Source organism: Ctenopharyngodon idella, chromosome 7 (genome assembly GCF_019924925.1).
Source record: "Ctenopharyngodon idella isolate HZGC_01 chromosome 7, HZGC01, whole genome shotgun sequence".
In the NCBI taxonomy this organism is placed as follows: Eukaryota; Metazoa; Chordata; class Actinopteri; order Cypriniformes; family Xenocyprididae; genus Ctenopharyngodon; species Ctenopharyngodon idella.
In genome coordinates this window covers 5,442,320-5,461,691 of record NC_067226.1, presented here as the reverse complement: position 1 = coordinate 5,461,691, position 19,372 = coordinate 5,442,320, and the positions used below count along the sequence as shown (strand labels likewise).

Sequence of the window (19,372 nt, the reverse complement as noted above, 5' to 3'; positions counted from 1 at the left end):
CTGAGAGTTGAAAGGGCCCAATTAAAAAAGTCAAAACACGACCAAAGGAATGTGTCTGGTGAGCAGGAGACCGTCGCAACACACATACGCACGCACACTTCTTCATCTTGAGTCTTGAGGAAATTAAAATATAAATCACGGGAACATCAGAAAGATAATTTTTTGCAGATTGCATGAATCTAAAATGTCTTGTAATATAACCTAAAACTAAATTACAACACAAGTCAAAAACAGTTGTTTCTGCTTGTGTAATCATGCAATATCTTACTCAAATATTCTGATGATCTCTCAATAAATGTTGAAACCATGGTGGTCTACAAAAATACTAACTAAATGAAGCAACACAGATATAGCTACAAGGGCTGGGCAATATACAGAATATTATATTGCAATATCTTTGCTAACGAAAATTAGGGAATACTGTGAATTTCACTATAAAATTTTGCATATAAAAGGCAGTAAGCCAATTTCACTCCCCTTTTTTGTCTCGTGACTATGACAGCTGATAGGTGGCTGCTTTCAAACCTCCCATGCATATTTGTGTGAGCTCTCTGTGGAGCATTGGCAGTGGACTGAACGAACAAAAGCACAATCAGTAAGCAATAATCCTAATTTGGCTAGCACCCAGAATGCCACCTAATTAATATTCATGAGCCAGACTGATAAGGTTTATAAATGTGCCCCCTGCTGCATGCCACAGTTCTAAATGCAGACTGATGAGGACACTGTGCATCTACACTAATTAACACATGAGGCTTAGATCCTGTCCTTGGGCTAAATGTGTTAAATTCCTGCAGTGCAAGTGCTAAAGCTGATGTGATGGACACAGAAAACACCATAATTAGACTCAGCTGACAGTTAACTGGACTGAAGAGGTGATTTACATTCGACACAGTAAGATGGATATTGATTTTGAGCCATAAGTCACTTCGTAGTTCGTACTACAGATCTAAATGTGACTATACGTCTGGCTGCTACTGCTTGGAAATAGCCTACATATTATATATGGTATATTGGCTATGCATATACCAAATTCTTTACTACAACTACTACTCCTACAGAAGAAAGTCAGTAATGTTTAGAATCACATGAGGGCGATTAAATCATGACAGAATTCTTTTAACATAGGATGAAGTCAAGTTGCAAAGCTGGTGGTGATCTGCAGCAGTGTCAGATGGCCATTACTTATTCAAAAGGATAGATCTGCCTCAGAATGAGGGCCCGAGAGAGGTGATATCATTTATCTGCTTACTCTAGCTGCAAAACTGCTGAGGTCTCTGCATCTGTCTAAAATCCATATTCAAAGCAGACAAGGTGCTTCTTAGGGTGTGTTCACACTTGGCCGGTTTGGTGCGATTAAAACAAACTCTAGTGTGTTTGCTTTGTTAGTGTGGTTCCTTTTAATAAGCGACTAGGTCTGCTTCCAAACAAACTTTGGTGCAGTTTGACTTAAATATGAACACAACATGGACCAAAGACATCTAAACAAACCAAAAACAGGATGTGATGTCACAATATGCAACCCTAAAAATGACAGAATGCTCAAGCATACCTGGTTCCTCTTGTCATAGGAGTGATGTTGCTATTTCAGTTCAGTACAGGTGTCAGAAATAAAGACTCCTGCAGTCAGAGTCGCAGCAAGAGCAGATTTCACTTATCACATGACAAGAGTAAAGAGAGATGACTGACAAGATGATGGTGAAGGATTAGGTGTGCAACAGATCCTAAGCGACAAATATCTTGTCTTGTAAAATGTGCAGTCAGTACTGCTGCTCCCGAAACAGAGAATGATTGATCGCGATTTCGAAAAACGATTTAAATACCGTGCATATTGATAGCAGCTCCCTGATTCCCACAAGTTATATACAATATCTCCCCATCCGGTGTTATCGGTTATACAGTGTTGTCGCAAGTCTTTTTCCCGGTGTGAAAATTCCCTTACTGTGACATCCCTAGACTAAATGTATCATTCTTTTTTGGTCTGGACCAAAATAACCAAGAGAACCAAACTACAAATGTGACCACACCCTTAAAGGGATAGTTCACCCATAAATGAAAATTGTGTCTTCATTTACTCACCCTCATGTCATTCCAAACCTATACGACATACTTTCTTGGAACATGAAAGAAGATATTTTATCCATACAATAGAAGTCAAAGGTCACCAAAATGGTTTGGTTACCAACGTTACTCAAAATATCTTCCTCTGTGTTCCTCAGCCAAACAGGTTTGGAATGACATGAAGGTAAGTAAATGAAGAAATTTTTCATTTTTGGTTGAACTATCTGTTCACCAACATTTTCATACAGCAAAACAACATTTAGAAACAAATAACTGTTTTAGGAATGTGCTTATGTCATACTGATTCAGAAGTATGTATTGTCTTTTGAGGTTTTTAATGTATTATTTCAAAGTGAATAGAAATAGAGCTAAATTACGTACCAATTTTTGAACCAACACATAACAGATGTTTTGTTCTACAACATCCTGGTCTGAGGCAGCTCTGCCAACCCTCCTGACCCCTCATGTGGAGCCAAACACTCTGGATTCAAAAAGGAAGAGTTTAGTCACAAAAGAGGCTTTTTGACCTCTCTTATGGTTTCAAACTCATAAAACAAACCGACAAACAATTGACACTCACAGCAACACAAAGGGATTATGAAGGTAATCTGTTTGGGTCCAAGTCATTTCTTTTGTAGTACAGTGCAACATAAGGCTAAGATATGAAATCCCAAGTCTGCCAAAATTAAAAATAAATAAATACTTAAATAAATATACAAAGAAATGTAAAAAAGCAAAAATAAATAAATAAATAAATAAATATACATAGAAAAGCAAAAAAACTAAAATAAATAATAATTATTTATACATTTCCTTATTTATGTATATATTTATTTTTTCCACATTTATTTATTTTTTCTTTTATTTATTTACACATTTATTCATTTCGATTTTTATTTATTTCTACATTTATTTATTTCCATATTTGTTCATTTCCACATTTATTCTGTTCTACATTTCTTTATTTCTACATTTGTTCATTTCCACATTTATTCATTTCTACATTTCTTTATTTCTACATTTATTTATTTTTACATTTCTTTGTCCGTAGGGTAATGAGGCGTGGTTTACCTCAGACATAGCAATCGAGCTCAGAGTGGGCGAGAGCAAAGCGTTGAGGCCACAGTGACACCTTGTGGTGTGCCTGAAATACAAGAAGTGTAGCCTACTGACGTTGATACTGGGATGAATGATTTGGATAGGTAGTATGGTCAAAATCTTATATCACGGGTTAAGTAATATCACCCTAACTGTACTGTGCTGTACTTAATGTACTAAGACAGTGATTTTAAAAAACCAAACTCACTAAACGTCATACTAATAAAGTATATTTACAAAAAAATCAGGTGAGCCCTGAATATGATCTCAACGTTTTTTTAAAAATCACTGTCTTAGAACATTAAGCCACGTTAAGAGTTTTTCACGTTAAGCGTTTTAGAATGTCCCCACGAGGGGAGACGCGACGCGACAAAATGTTCTACTGTAACCGATGCCTCGTTCTATTTTGGATCTTTGAAATATGCGTAGTATTTTAAGCGTTGAGCATGTAAAAGTAGGAAATATGAATGTGAAGTGAATTTGTAGTCTCGTTTCAAATGCATTGATCAATATGCTTGCGTCGACTTCACTGTAGCCTATATGTGCGCTGCTTCGATCCTTTACGTGTTCTGACGGTGTCCGAATCTCATTCAAATGATTAATAATGGGAAATAACAAGCGCTTCCATTTCAAAATCCCTGTTATCAGATCTGTTGAAGATGTTGCTGTTCATGTTTGCCAGCGCAGGACATTGTACAAATCCAGACTAGACGATGTTCTACAGACCCTGTCCGAAATAAAGAGTAGCCTATCCATGTCACACAGTACAGTTAGGGTGATATTACCTATCCAGATCATTCATCCCAGTATCAACATCAGTACACTTCTTGTATTTCGGGAACACCACAAGGTGTCACTGTGGCCTCAACGTTTCGCCCTCGCCTACTCTGAGCTCGATTGCTATGTCTGTGGTAAACCACGCCCTCCTCATTACCCTACGGACAAAGAAATGTAAAAATACATAAATGTAAAAATAAAGAAATGTAGAAAAAGAAATGTAGAAATGAATAAATGTGGAAATGAACAAATATGGAAATAAATAAATAAATGTGGAACTAAATAAAAATCGAAATGTATAAATAAAAGAAAAAATAAATAAATGTGGAAAAAAATAAATATATACATTAAGGAAATGTATAAATAATTATTTATTTTTGTTTTTTTTTGCTTTTCTATGTATATTTATTTATATATTTATTTTTGCTTTTTTACATTTCTTTGTATATTTATTTATGTATTTATTTATTTTTAATTTTGGCAGACTTGGGATTCCATACTAAGAGACATGCAGAGAGGATGAGACCGTCTACAGTCCCGCAGACAGACTCCTCATGTTCCCCACCTCTAATGAGGATCAGATGAGGAACACGATACACCACAACACAACAGCACAACCACACATACGCACAACATTAAAAGATTCCACTTGATGCCTGTGGTAGGTAAAGATGTAAATAATACCTAAAATTTGTTACCAAATATTGTATGATCTAAAAATATTGTAATGCTATACTGATTTTTTTAACTGCAGACATCTTGAGACAATTAAGCTATTTAAGGTCATTTAAATAAGGATAATAGGGAGGTATATTAACTTACATGTTTCTTAATAATCATCCAACCACTGAAGAGAGCTCTGGTTATGAATGGAGAAACAAAATAGACTAAATCATCTAAATCATTCTGTGGTTCAGCCAGAGAACACAAAAGCCATCAGGAGAGTCCATCCGCCAGAAAGAAAACAAACACCCCCATTTCTCTCACATACTTTCCTTTGATTAAAGGACAGAGCGCTATAAACACACTCATAATGTATGTTAATTTTAGACAGAAGGAACACATTGTTTCTAGATGCTTTGGTGTTTAAATACACAAAGTGAAAAATGATAAAACATAAGGCAGACTGTTTGACCGACCAATCAGATTAATTGTCCAGGCAAAGCAGCAGGTTGGAGGTCACATCACAATATGCAATGGAAAGTTTATGGGGGTAAAACCATCAAAACAGACATAACATTTGAGCACATAAGCAAAGTCCATCAACTTCTGACAGCACATCCTGGGAAAACCCCTTCCCATAGGGGACTGTTCTCAGACTGACAATGTTTTTTCTTTACTTAAAGGGATAGTTCACCAATAAAAACGTAAATTTTGTCATCGTTTATTCACCCTCATGTCATTCCAAACCCTTAAGACTTTCAAATAAACACTGATCAACGCACATACATAAAGCATATCAAATATTGTAAACAGAAGCTTAAATGTGTTTGCTTGATATGCGAGAACCAATGAGGTTTGTTCTCGAACACCACGCAAGTACGGTTGAGCTTCCATAAATGAAATCTGTTCATCATATAAAGTGATTGTGTCTCTTCAGAAGACTTAGATTAAAGGATTAGTTCACTTTAAAATGAAAAATACCCCATGATTTAACCTCAAGCCATCCTAGGTGTGTATGTCTTCCTTCTATCAGATGAATACAATCAGAGTTATATTAATAAATATACTGATGCTCCAAAGCTTTATAATAGCAGTGCACGGAAACCACTGGTTTGAAGCTCAAAAAAAAAAAAAAATGCATCCATCCATCATAAATGTATTCCACATGGCTCCGGCAGGTTAATAAAAGTCTTCTGAAGTGAAGCGATTTGTTTGTGCAAGAAAAATATTAATATTTAACATTATAAATAGGGCTGCACAATTTATCGCACAATACAAAAAATACCATTGAAATCGTGCTTAAATTCTTAGTGCGATTGCAAAGGCTGCGATTATTTTTTTTATGTGCAGCTTGTCAATGAAGTATGGCTAATCCCGAAAAAAAGCACAAACACGGCAGAGACGCCAAATTCAGCGGCTGGAATTAGCTGAGGTAACATGACGGCTCGCAGACAGCAGCGGCAATCTACCTGTCACTCAAGTGACCATGCCCTTAATTATGCAGAACTTTAAGGCTTAATATAATTTAAACGGATGACAATTTGTACCAGGCTATAAACGTTTTTTTCTGCTGTAAAGTTGGGCATTTTAACATAGGGGTCAATGAGATTCTGCTCTCTTTTGGAGCCTGTCCCTAGCGGCCAGTCGGTGAATTGCAGTTTAAGTCACTTCCAAATTGGCTTCAAGAGAAACTGGGGGAGGTTGCCGCTTGGGAATGACGTGTGTTATCTACTTCTACGGCAGGTCATATTTTGAGTTTCTGCGCAAGAGCGTCCTCTGGCTTTCAGATGGAGAAACATTTACTACTGATTACAGAGCCGTACAGCTCTGACAAGCTGCGCATAAAATAATCGCAGCTTTTGCCAAATCGCATGTGATAAAATTTGCGATAAATTGCGATTTATTGTGCAGCCCTAGTTATAAAGTAAAATAACTAACTTCCGCCAGACCACCTTCCATATTCAACTTATGAAAAAAAGTGTAACTGATGTTGCGTCAGTTATGCTTGTTTCATAAGTTGAATATGGAAGGTGTAGGACATAGCGTAAGAGTTTTGAACTGCGAGACTTTCTTCGTAAGTTGAATACTGAAGGCGGGCTAGCGGAAGCTAGTTATTTTATTTTATAACGTGTTAAATATGGATATTTTTCTTACACACACACACACACACACACACACACACACACACACACACACACACACACACACATCACTTCACTTCAGAAGGCCTCTATTAATCCCCCGGAGCTGTGTGGAGTACATTTATGATGGATGGATGCACCTTCTTGAGTTTCAAACAGGTGGTTTCTGTGCACTGCCATTATAAAGCTTGGGCTTATCTTCACTTGTGTTTAGAAGATGGACAAAAGTATAATGGAACAACTTTAGAGTATATGACAGAATTTTCATTTTTGGGTGGACTATCTCTTCAAAATCATCTGTCTTGCTTCTTCATTTAAAAAAATGTTCAGAATGTAGGACAGGAACTTTAAACATAAAATGTGCAATAACTATTAGGCATGTTTATGCAATTTGCTGGTCAACTTAAAAAGTATGCAGACTCATGTCTGTGCGCCGACGTGACTAATCAACAATGACTGCGCTGCATCTGTGACTAACCATAAAAGCACTGTAAATATCTCAGCTAATGGCCTAACAGAGAAACTACAAGACCAAGGAGTGTGATGTGCACTCCCAAGAAAAAGACTCATTCCATTGAGCTATGGAGAGAAAGAGTGACTTTGTCTTTTTGAATCTTACATGATAGTTAACATTAATCTTCTTCCTTGAGGTCCGGTTCCGTGGGAATCACAATCGAAGTGCCGTACTGCCAAGCTAAAGCAGCAGTGATCTCAATGGACAGCTGGCTTTAAACCAGACAACCACAAAGCAACTGAAAAGAAATCTGAAGACACCTTTGGGACTTTAAGATGATCGTATCTAAAGGAACAGCACTCCTAATACAACTATTAAAGCTAGAGCTGATGGCAGCACAAAATAAAGCCTTGTCATGGTTTTCTCATCTATGCTCAGCGGTACAACGGAACAATACAAAAGTGTTCTAACATTTATGAGTGTGCGCAATATCTGCCAGTCCCAATCCAGATATCGTCCAGTCAAGGCCGAAGCCTTCAAAACCCTCTTAAAGTATGATAATCATACTCAGTATCTGGCAAAATATTAAAGAATGCCTGCAAAACGTATGGTTTGAGTTCTGACTTGAACTTAAAGGGAAAGTTCACCCAAAAAAAAAGAAAATTGTGTCATTTACTCACCTTCGTGTTGTTTTCAAACCTGTGTGACTTTCTTCTGTGGAACACAGATGATATTTTGAAGTACATTTCAACTGTTTTTTTTTTTTTGTCAATGAACAATGAAAAAAATTCTCAGACTTTCTTTCTTCTGTAAAACACAAAGGAAGATATTTTTAAAAAATGTCCATGTAATAAAAGTCAGTGGGGTCCAGTGTTGTTTTGGACCTCACTGACTTCCATTACAGATATTTTTCCAAATATCTTCGTGTTCTACAGAAGAAAGTCAGTCAGAGAATTTTTGGGTAAATTATACTATTAGGCCGTGTGTCCACCAAAGCATTTTTAGCCACCTGAAAACGCTAGGCGCTCTGCTAAAAACGCCTAGCTGTGGGCACTTGAGAGCGCTTAGGCAGCGCAGCGTTTTTTTCCAGTTGACGCTTTGCTTGCTATGATACAGAAAGTCCGCACAAGTGTTACCAGTATCTTATTTCACAAATAGTTTGTTTCTGTACTGTTTCTATATAAAGTATTTGCTCTGGCTCTTGTTTAAAGGTGACCTATTATGCCCCTTTTGACAAGACGTAATATAATTCTCTGGTGTCCCCAGAATGTGTCTGTGAAGTTTCAGCTCAAAATACCCCACAGATCATTTATTATAGCTTGTCAAATTTGCCCCGATTTGGGTGTGAGCAAAATCAAGCCGTTTTTGTGGGTGGGTTGCTTTAAATGCAAATGAGTTCGTGCTCCCCGCCCCCAAGCTCGCTCATCATTCCAATACACTGAGGCATACATAATACACAAGCGTACACAGCAAATATAACTCACAAAATGGATCATTAAACTGTTCTTGATGCAGCATATAACATAGGTGTGGCATGTATTTTGTGGATGTTTGCTAAAATTCGATTCTGAATGATTTTGATAGCGCGATGCACGGCTAACGGGGCTAAAGCTACACACTGTTGGAGAGACTCAATACAAATGAAGATGCATTTATGAAGTATACAGACTACACGTGTTTTTGGATCGTTTTCTGAGCGCACTTATCTGAAGCGCACACACACAGACAGCTGGCTGTCAGACGTCAAGTCTCGCGAGTATCTTCTCTTTCACATTTTTTGTCTTGTTTAAACTGTCAAATACACACACAGTTCACATAAACAGTCAGTTATGTCTGTGAACGTAAATAGAAGGCAATGTTACAGAAAATCGCATGTGTATATAAGATCTGTGGTGCATTCCCTTCAAAAATAAAACTAATCCACTGCATTCAGCAGCTCAGATGTAGGTAAATGAAGACGGTTATGTACACTCTTACATCCAACAACAAAATATCTCGATTACTTACTAGACATTGTTGTCTACAGCTGCTCGAGCGCTGAGAAAATGGCGGACAGCGTAACTATGGTAATGCAGGACTGTCAGTCAGCGGTCGTGGGCGGGGCCTGTGGCTAATGTGATGTCACATTAGCACCATGGCTGAAAACAGGTCGTTGGGAGACACTGCTTATGATTTATGGGGATTTAAAAAATAAATAAATTTAAAAAAAGGAGTGGGTGGATCACTATAGGGTGGTTGTGTACACACTGCCAACACACATTTATGTCCAAATACCATGCAAAAGTGAATTTTGCATAATAGGTCCCCTTTAAAGTGGGACCTGAAGTGGCCTGAAAAGTTTGGACAATATTTTATCGAGACATCCAAATTCTTTAGCTTTACAGTCTTTGAGGGGCCCAATTCCAGCTGTAGTCTAAATGAAGGGCAAGCAGCAAATCTCTAGGCTTGTGTGGACTCAGAGAGGGGCCTCTCTAATAACCACTCACAGACTGTATGCCACAGCCCTTCCCTCTCAAAGCCACAGACCACTGCTATGGTGCATCTGGCAGACTGCTTATGGGCCTGGGGTGCAAGCTAATTGGCCACAGGAAGGCACAGAATATCCAATGATGTAGTGCATTTATTCCCAGCTCGACTGGCCCCTGCTGCAGGGCCAAAAGGTGACTTATAAGCACTCTGAAGGCGGCCTGAACAGTTGTTTCTACAGTAAGGAGAGTAAGGGGGGTCGTCATGGGCCCCTGAGACAACATCCTTTTGACTCTAACCCCTATTCTATCAGACTTCCTTCCTAGAGCTCCAACTTAAAAGTGCCAAAGATCTTTATCAAGAATGCCTGCGATACAACACACAGATCCAGGTAAACAACAGCAATCAGAAAAAATACAATCAGTTTGATTTTTTTTTTGTCCCATTAACATGATTTTAAAGGTCTCATTGAGAACTTCAAACTGATGAATGTGTAAGGAGCTGTGAGTCAAACAAATAAACTACGAACAACTGCTTTTCCCACATGTCTTTCTGAACAGCTAGTGTGGTCTTGACCAGGCTTAACTTTAGCACTGAGGTCACCACCATAATATACAGTCCAGAGACACAGCTGGAGAAGTGACAAAAGAACAGAAACATAAGGAAAAAAAAAAAGGCTGAAAAAACATTAGCTGTGTGCAAACACACTATGCTTGCCCAATGCTTATCTGAACAGTTTGCAGACCAATGCAAAACCAGTGGATATTGCAATATGTCAAGACGTCACCAGTGATATGGAGCATAAAGTTGTAATGAGGGAAGAATATTGGTGCAATTATTAACTCGAGTGCTGGTTCATAACAGGACACAACACTCTTCATGCATGAATGAGGCAATTCTTAATAGAACATTCATTCTCTAAGAATCTCCACACGCATAAATTAGGGTGGAAAAAAGAAAGAAAGAAAAATAGAGAGTCAAGGTATCTGGCGACAATATGTGAGAATGCAGTGTTTCTTATCGCAGATCCTAATCCAAATCCCATGCATCAAATTCAGAGCTGACAGAACTTATCCTCCCATTCCATGGATATCCAATACTAAAGCCAGTCACTTCCCAGTGAAAAGCCAGTCTGACTTAAGAATTCTAAGGCTCCTTTAATTCCTTTAATTAATCCACATTATTAGGAGTTATTCATATAAGAATAAAAAACAAAACAAAAAAAAAACATCAATCACTGTGGAACAGATTTAAGCTCTTGAAATATACAATACTGCAAATGTAGGAGACAAATCATTCATAGATGTTTTTGGCTAAATGTTTATTTTAACTAAATGAAGCGAATAAGTCCAATGGTGGAAAAACCCATACAAAAAAATATGGTGCGCAATTTTACCACATCCAGAAAAAAAAGTCTCACTAAAAAAAAAAATATTGAAAAGAAAATCTTAAGTCATTTGGAATAATCTTTTAATCTATAATTTTTTCATAGAAAAAAAAAAATCTTAGAATAAAATTATTTTAACAAACCTGCCTATAAATATAATGTTGTGACTCCCAAAAATATAATATCCATGAATTAATTGGAAGCATGCATAAATGTTTCACAAATATGCAAAATATATTTAAAAACTTTCTAAAAATAACACAAACTACCATTCACTTGTTTCATCAGGCCTTAAGACCAAAGGCAAGCACAACATGCTGCCATTTAATACTGACTTAGCAGATGTTTTCCAACCAATAAACTTTCAAAAGTGCTAATCATGCATTGTTGTGTCTGCTGCCTCTGCAGATAAAATGAGCTTCGATTTAAGTCAAATACACAGAAAAAAAAAAAGTGCAATAGAAGTGTAAAAAAAAAAAAAAAATCTTGACTTTCATAAACTTTTGAGGCTTCAACAGCACAAATGTACTAATCACACCAAACCTCATCACAGGAATGCAAATCATGAGCTTGCCTGTCACTTCCAATTAGGAGCTTACACAGATCAATCCTGACCCTCAACTTGACTTTATAAAACAGCCAGAGAATATGAAACTTTATCTGATGCTAAGGATTGTCAAGAGGCCACATAAAAGTTCTGCGGTCACACAGACCTTAGAGTTGGCCTTAATTATCACAGTGGGGGTGTGAGGTACCTCAGGAGGGCTGTCAGATTGTAGGACAATAAGCTCTACTTCGAAGACCGCATTTCGGTTTCCTGTGGATCTGTTATCAGAGAGTTTGTATTTCATATTCAAAGATTAATCAATCATTTAGGAGGACCAGATTTTCTGTAGCCATTTAATTCTGTCTACACATGCCTGAACTGTGTGAAACAGAAACATTTCAGTCAGAGCCTGCGTTCCAAAACTATCACAACCGATTACAGCCCATGAAAGAGGGAGTAGGAGACTGGGAAGCAGGAAAAAAAAAAAAAAAAAAAAAGAGCGAGGAGATTTTAAAGGTGAGGTTAGGGGAGTGTGTGGACCACCAGAATGCTTGTAACAGGCAATGACTGTACACTGTCTATTCAGCATGCAAGCTAGAGAAGCTCTCTTTGTGAAAGCTCTCAGACAAAGAAAACCTGACAGCATAAAATACAAATAATGAAAATAATATCAATAAATTACCATATAAAACACCACCAGTTTGATTTAGCTACACAACATGAAAAAGTACTGCTCTTGAAACAAAAACAAGGATGTGGTTTTCGTACGTGAGACAAAGAGCGGCTTCTCACAATCAAAAAGCAAACAGGAGCACGTACACAAAACCCTATATGAAGATCACTACCGCTCTTGTTCTCCCGCTTTCTCAGTCTACGTGCAGCAGATGGGTCAGAGTGGTCTAAAAATGCGAGGTCGCCATAGCAACCACTCACATGAGTTGGTCTCTTTTCAGTGAAAAGAAATGCAGAAGGGGCAATAGTGCTTTTTCACCTTCCATCTGTCTGGCTAGCTGCCTCAATGCTTGGTGCACTACCATCAGTGAAGCGAATTCCTTGAGAAGGAGGGAGGCTCGGTGGCTTACGGAGGTATTTCACAAAGCAATCCACCATCTGCTGACCACTGCCAGGTTGACAGTTGAAAGGGAGGGGGAGTCTGGCAGGTCTGACCTCCAGACCAAAACAAGATGTGTAATTAAATCAAGCTGATGAAGGCCATCGACACACCTGAATACAGAAAAATCTCCATTACAGAAGCACTGCTGGTTTTCTGTGCTGTTTTGATCTTAAAAGGAATAGCTCACCCAAATTGACAATTCTGTCATTATTTATTCATGCTCATGTTGTTTCAAATTTGCCTGCTGTTATTTTTCAGTGAAACATAAAACAGGGAAGCATAATTCCATGTAATGTTACCACAATGGTTATTGGCCAATGTTGGATATTTAATTGGTGCTCATTTCCCCTATTTTTACAAGTAGATTATCTTTGCAGGCAAGTGTAAAATGAATATCAATTTTCTCATTATGTACATTTTAATTTTGTGATGCATAAATTCACTTGTAGCATTTAAAGTGACTGATTTAAATGTTTAGTTTAATTTTAGTTTATTTATTAAGACAAAATAGCATGAGTAATATAAAATAGCAATTCATAGAGCATTTCATCTGTTAAGAGCCAAGAATGACAAAAAAATAAATATATAAATAAAATAGTCCACACAACTTGTGTGTTGAATTCCAAGTCTTCTAAAGCCTCACGTCAGATTCGTCAGAGTAGAAGATTGAAATTTAAGTCACAATTAAGAACCAATGACTTGTTTACGAACAAATGATCCTGTCACGGCAGTTGTGGCCTTAACAACTCACTGGAGAGGAACACCGTCATTGATTAATGACATAAATATGTTTCTCACACTAAGATAGCTTGATCAAAGACATGTAATATAAAAATATTGGGAAATACTGCATGGAATATTTTTATGGTGCTTTTAGTGTAAATTCTTGGAGCTTAACGTGTGAAGATTCTTAAAATATTAATTATTTGTTTCACAGAAGAAAGTAATGCAGGTTTGGAATGATAAAAACAATGATAAAATGTGAATTTTGGGTGAACTATTCTGAAGGAAATCCGAAGACAGAGGGACATTTTATGCACCAAGCCCAATGTCCTTGGAACTGACAAACTATATTCAAACTCAATCTGGTCCTGACAACATAACTGGTCATTGCGACTGCAGTTGGGATGGTCGTGGTTAGGGCGGCCACAGGGCCAGGCTCAGTGTGGCCTTGACTGTTCCTCTTTTCATGCAGTGATGCAGAGGAGAAAGATGAAATCACTACATCTGTGGGCGACCAGAGTGCTCCAGATGTGGGATTCTAGAACGTTCCTTTAAAAAAAGTTGAACAAAAAAACATGAAGACAGACACAAGAAAAAAAAAAAATCAATGTAAAACTTCGGTCCCAAACATACAATTAATGCCATATTTCTCCAACTCTTACCTCATGTAATTTACAAATCATCATTTCGGGCGCATGTGTGTGTTTTTAGGAAGCAAATCAATATTCTTTCTTGGGTAACTATAAATTAGTCAGATAAACTCCTCTGACAGCTATTAGGGGATATATCACCAAAATGTATTTCTCTGTGGTCACGGATTTGCTATTTCGAGTGTGGAAAAAGTGAGCCCGGCTGTGGTTTTATTGAACTTGTGTGACCTCCAATTAACACTGTTTCTGTGTAGAGGAAGCCCCCTTTTTATTCTTTACCTGTTTTACAACTGGGCGTTAAAGGGGACAACCCAGCCCAGAGGAAAACAGATGTCATGGTCTTAAAAGCCCTGTTTTTCAACTGTCATTAGCCAAGATATGTAGGCCTACTGTAAGTTTGACAGAGGGAGAGAAGTGCATTAAAGGCCATAAGAAACTTAATATATTATGAATTCTTTCAGAAAAGCATATTAAAAACCACATCCACAACCCCTCGAATGTCTACATTTGAATGGCTTTGAGTTACTGGGTTATATTTAAGTCTGTAACATGCCATACAACATGAATGAATGACTATGGCTTGCAAAGGAAGTGGACTTTGTTCCAAACAGAGCAAATAGTGCAACTGTAACTTATATTCAGAGTCAGTTTTAAGCTTATGTATCACTCACTTGCTTTTTTTAAGTTCAATATAAAGTCTGTTACAAAAACAGTAAACAGTACGACTAACGACAATGAAACCTCCATAAACTTTTCTATTTCACCTTTTCCATAAGAGTTCTTTTTCACACAGGATATAGTAACTACATTTCCAACGACGTGACTCAACGTAACGAGATACTGTTTGGAACAGCAACACATCGGCTTCAGGGTAAACAGTGTAGCAATTCACGGGTAAACTGTAAATTTGGGAAGTTCAGCGTGTCCACAACGACGTCTGCGTGCACATTTGTGTCGTGTTGAATGTCACTCGACACCGCTGCTGTTCGGATAATTCACAACAATACATCTCTGATCATGCCATGATCCATTAGAACGTGCACATACCTGAACAATACGAGGAAGAACATACGAGAAAATCCTCCGGCGTGTTTTGGAGATTACTGCTTTTCCACTACAATTCCCGAGTTCAAATCCACCGTGGATGTTCCAGCAGGAATTTTCCCACCGAAGGAAAGAGCAATGTGAAGCGGAGGATGGAAGGGGAGGGATAACAGAACAGAGCGGAGGCGGCGCCTTCACCGTCACCAAACTTCCAGCCTGGAAGCATTTTGTCAACACCATATAACCTGTTTTGCCAAAATATTTGAGAAAACTGACAGCGCCTTACAGAAATGTAACAATGTTACATAGTTTATGCCAAAAATACCATAGTTACTACAGTTAATTGTACAAAAACTGCATTTAATGAATAAGATTAACTCCTGAAATGAAATAATAGTCAGAACTTTCCAATGAGAGGGCCAAAGATACATAGAAGATTGTGTACAACCAGTTTTTCAGCAAAGTTTTGATGTTTGTAATTTAGAGGCATTCATCTATCATATAATATACAGCAGGCTTTATAGTGTTAATATGACTTTTTTAACCATAGTTTCAATGCCATGGGTATGCAATAAACAAGGTTCTATATATAAAATCCCATTGAACCTTTTTTAAAGCATGTGTTATGTGGGCACAATGATTGTGTACATGTGGAAGGAGAGTTATATGTATTGTGATGCAGATTTTGTTGTTTGTATTATATTTTTTAAAGCAACTTACATCAAGGTATACATTTTGTCTGTTCATTCAACACAAACAAAAAATGTAACAGAGTTCAGACACATTTTATGACCTCAGCCTGTAACAAAACAACACTGTTTTTGAATCTATTTAGCTTCAGCACCACAAACATGAGCACCGGTTCCAAAGCTAAAGGTTTTTTTTTAACTGATTAATAGTGGCAGCGTAGATTACCCATGAACAAACTGTGCAGGCAGTAGATACGGCCTCCTGCCAAAGCAGCTGCATCTTTCTCTATCCTATCATCATCAAGAGGGGCCTGTCTGTGTTCTGAAATTCACCCCCTACTGGATATGGTGTGAGACAGAAGGGGTGTAAAGAGCAATGTAATTGGTAGCAGAGGGAGAAAGTCTGTCAGTGAGACTGGATTCATTTAGAGCAAGTCACCAGAGAATGGGTGGAACGTACATTTTTGTAGAAAGAACAGTATTTGAGGGAAATTAAAGCAATTTAAAAGCAAAGAAACATTCATTCACATCGTCAGAACACATACAAGGGGGATAGCAGTTATCATATGGGCACCTGTTGGGTATCAATTTGTAAACTGACAAAAGTAGCAATATGCATCGGTATATCTAGGCCTATAGGAAAACATGGTGAAGGGGGGGGAAAAAAGTCCTCTAGGGGGAGCCATATCCTCAGTAATAAATGAGCTGACCACAATCATAACCCCATATGAATCTACCACTTCTGAACGTACTTTACAACAGCCTAAACCAAATTTTAAACAAGTTCAGGCAGCTAGACACCATTTGCAAATATCATGCAATCTATTTGCAAAACTCTAAACACATTCTCACTCACTAAAACACATTTCGCACTGTGATGCTCTTGTGTTGCAAAACGGTAAACATAAGTGGCGAAAGTTAAACACAACTACAACACAGTTGTCATTGTTTACACACAACGACTCAAAATTGTTCACGCTTGCTTCTAATGATGTGATCAAACAAACTGTACAAAATATAAGCCAGCTCAGAGTGCACAGGTGACACAGGTGCACTGAATGTTTATACGAACAATGGATGGATACAATCTGAGAGGCAGAGGAGGAAGAGTGTGTAAGAGGTGGTGGACAAGGAGGAAGAGGACGAGAAAGAGCAGCAGCGTAGCAGATCTATTCCGCCAAGACCAAATACGTTACATCGCCATATGCATTACCATGCCAATCTCTCCGAGAGCTGTCATGACAGAACTGTATTTTTACAGTATGCAAGTCCTGCATGTACAAACATTCAATACTATATAGTATTTAATACAATACAATACTATACTTGCAGGACATACAATATATTCACCTTATTTGCAAGTACTATACTTTTTTATGTAATTGCAAACTTTGTTTAAATTATTTCTGTAACTACATGCTCTGGATGCTGTGTTCTCCATTTTTTATGTAGTGTTTATATTGACTGGCTATGTGTATGATCCTAAAACTTTGTTAGATTTTGAGTACAGATTAAATGATTTTGAGCCGATTGTTTGATTTTGCCAGAGTCAGGGGTTATGTGAATGTAGTTTGAAGATGTGGTTTTGTGTTTACAGTTTTTTTTTTTTTCAATTCCTAACAAGCATTGATCAATACTGAAGCCACATTTTCTAAACTCTTCATACAGTCTGCATTACCAACATGGATCTTGGCCGAACAGTTAATCTGAATTTTGTCATCAGAAGAGTACGCGTGTACTGTAAGTGCACCGCCAGAATGTTGCTTTGTTTGTGCAATTTTTGAATCATGGAATAAACTGCATTTGGGCTCAGAAAATTGACTCTGCTTCAGAGGAACCATAACAGTGTGTGTGTCATCGCTGTGATGGACTGGCCATCTGCAGGGTGTTTTCCTGCCTACGAACAGAGATGCTGGGAAAGACTCCAGCCTCCCCAAGTCTCTACATACGTAGGACAAGCGGTTTGGAAAATGTATGGAATAGATGGATGGATGGATGTACAGTACTATGAGGGTTCTAGTCCTCCCTCTCTCTGACACTCTTTTTTCCCCATCAGTGTGTATTCCTTGATCCATGTTTCCAAAATCATTCTGAAGCCAAACCCGATTTACCAAAAGATAACTGGAAAAAAATAGACTAAAAACAGGACAACTGGGTCAGCTTTCAGATGAAATTGCAATTAGTTGTGTTTGGAATAATTATCATTTAATTTCATTGTAAATATTCAGCTAAGATTTTATTTTTCAATATAATTACTGCAGAAATGCACAGTTTGCCATCATTCTGATTTGAATGTGCTTTTATCAGTTTTGTGTGTTAGAATTTGAAAGTTGTTCCACAAACATATAGCGTTTTGCAGATGAAGCATGAATGACAAAAGTGTTTATGAATTTTGAAATATCATAGACTTCTGTTTCACTGAATGTGTGAAGAGTTTTGAAAGTGTGAAAGTGAAGCCACACTTTCAAAATGTATTTTTTTTTTTTTTTTGTAATTATTATTATATTAACAATAACAACAACAACAACAAATCCTGAAGCAATAATAATTACCAAAAGAAAAGAAAAAAAAAGAAACATGTTTAGTAAAATGACGTGTGTGCAGTATTGGGGTGAACGTGATTTTACCAAGTACAACATGTTCCTGGATCAACATCTTTGTTGATCCTGGAACAACATTCCAATCAACCAATCCGATTTGAGGGAAAAGTTTACAGTTTATGTCAAGTTTAGGCTTACAACCAGGGTTAGGTGCTTCTACGTCAGTGTTATTCACCTATCATTTCCCTCTGATTTTAGGAATAAATTATGGGTAGGGATAGGTTTAGTGGTAGGAATAGGGTTATGACTAAATTTTCAGACAAGAATGTTGTTCCAGGATCAACGAAATATGTTGATCCAGGAACATGTCTTACTTGGCAAAATCACGGTGACCCAGTATTGGAGTCCCAGCTGTGCCAGGAGGCCTTTCTGAGTGGAGTTTGTATGTTCTCTGCCTGCTGATGTTGGTTTCCTCTGGGTTCTCCAGTTTACCCCACAATCCAAAGATATAGGACAGGTGAATTGGAGACTGTAAGTTTGCCCATAGGTGTGAGTGTGAATATGAATATGTGCGAGTGTGTGTCATCCCTATAACCAACTGGAAATCTGTCCAGGACTTCAGGGTGTTTTCCTGCCTACGACCCGAGACTCTGGGAAAGACTTCAACCTCCCCATGACCCTACATAGGAAAAGCTTTTTGGAAAATGTATGGAATAGATGGATGTACAGTACTGTGAGGATTCTAGCCCTCCCTCTCTCTGACACTCTTCTTTCCTCACCAATGTGTCTTCCTTGATCCGTGTTTCCAAACAAAATCATTCTAAAGCCATCCTGATTTACTAAAAGAAGATGTGTCTTAGCAATTGTAAAAAACTGTAATTAATAATAAATATTTGTTTTTATTAATAAATAAATACCTATTAAATAATTCTAACAATGTTTAGTCATGTCAAATATATTTTCTGTTTTGGCTTAGTTTCATTGTGTTTTAGTTCTGTTCTGTTTCCTGTTTGCCTTG

The 19,372-nt window shown here is 37.6% G+C and overlaps 1 protein-coding gene across 2 annotated transcripts in view; it reads right to left on the bottom strand.

Annotated features, from left to right (window-relative positions):
* Positions 1–15,324, bottom strand: part of ccdc102a (coiled-coil domain containing 102A) — a 78,942-nt gene extending 63,618 nt beyond the window's left edge. The window contains exon 1 of one of the 2 annotated variants that reach the window (XM_051899044.1): positions 15,129–15,324. The gene's annotated coding sequence lies outside the window, so the exon portion shown is untranslated. Of the gene's footprint in view, positions 1–12,585; positions 12,838–15,128 lie in introns of those variants that run through there. The other variant, XM_051899045.1, reaches the window with a different exon arrangement.
* Between the last annotated feature and the right edge of the window lie 4,048 nt (positions 15,325–19,372).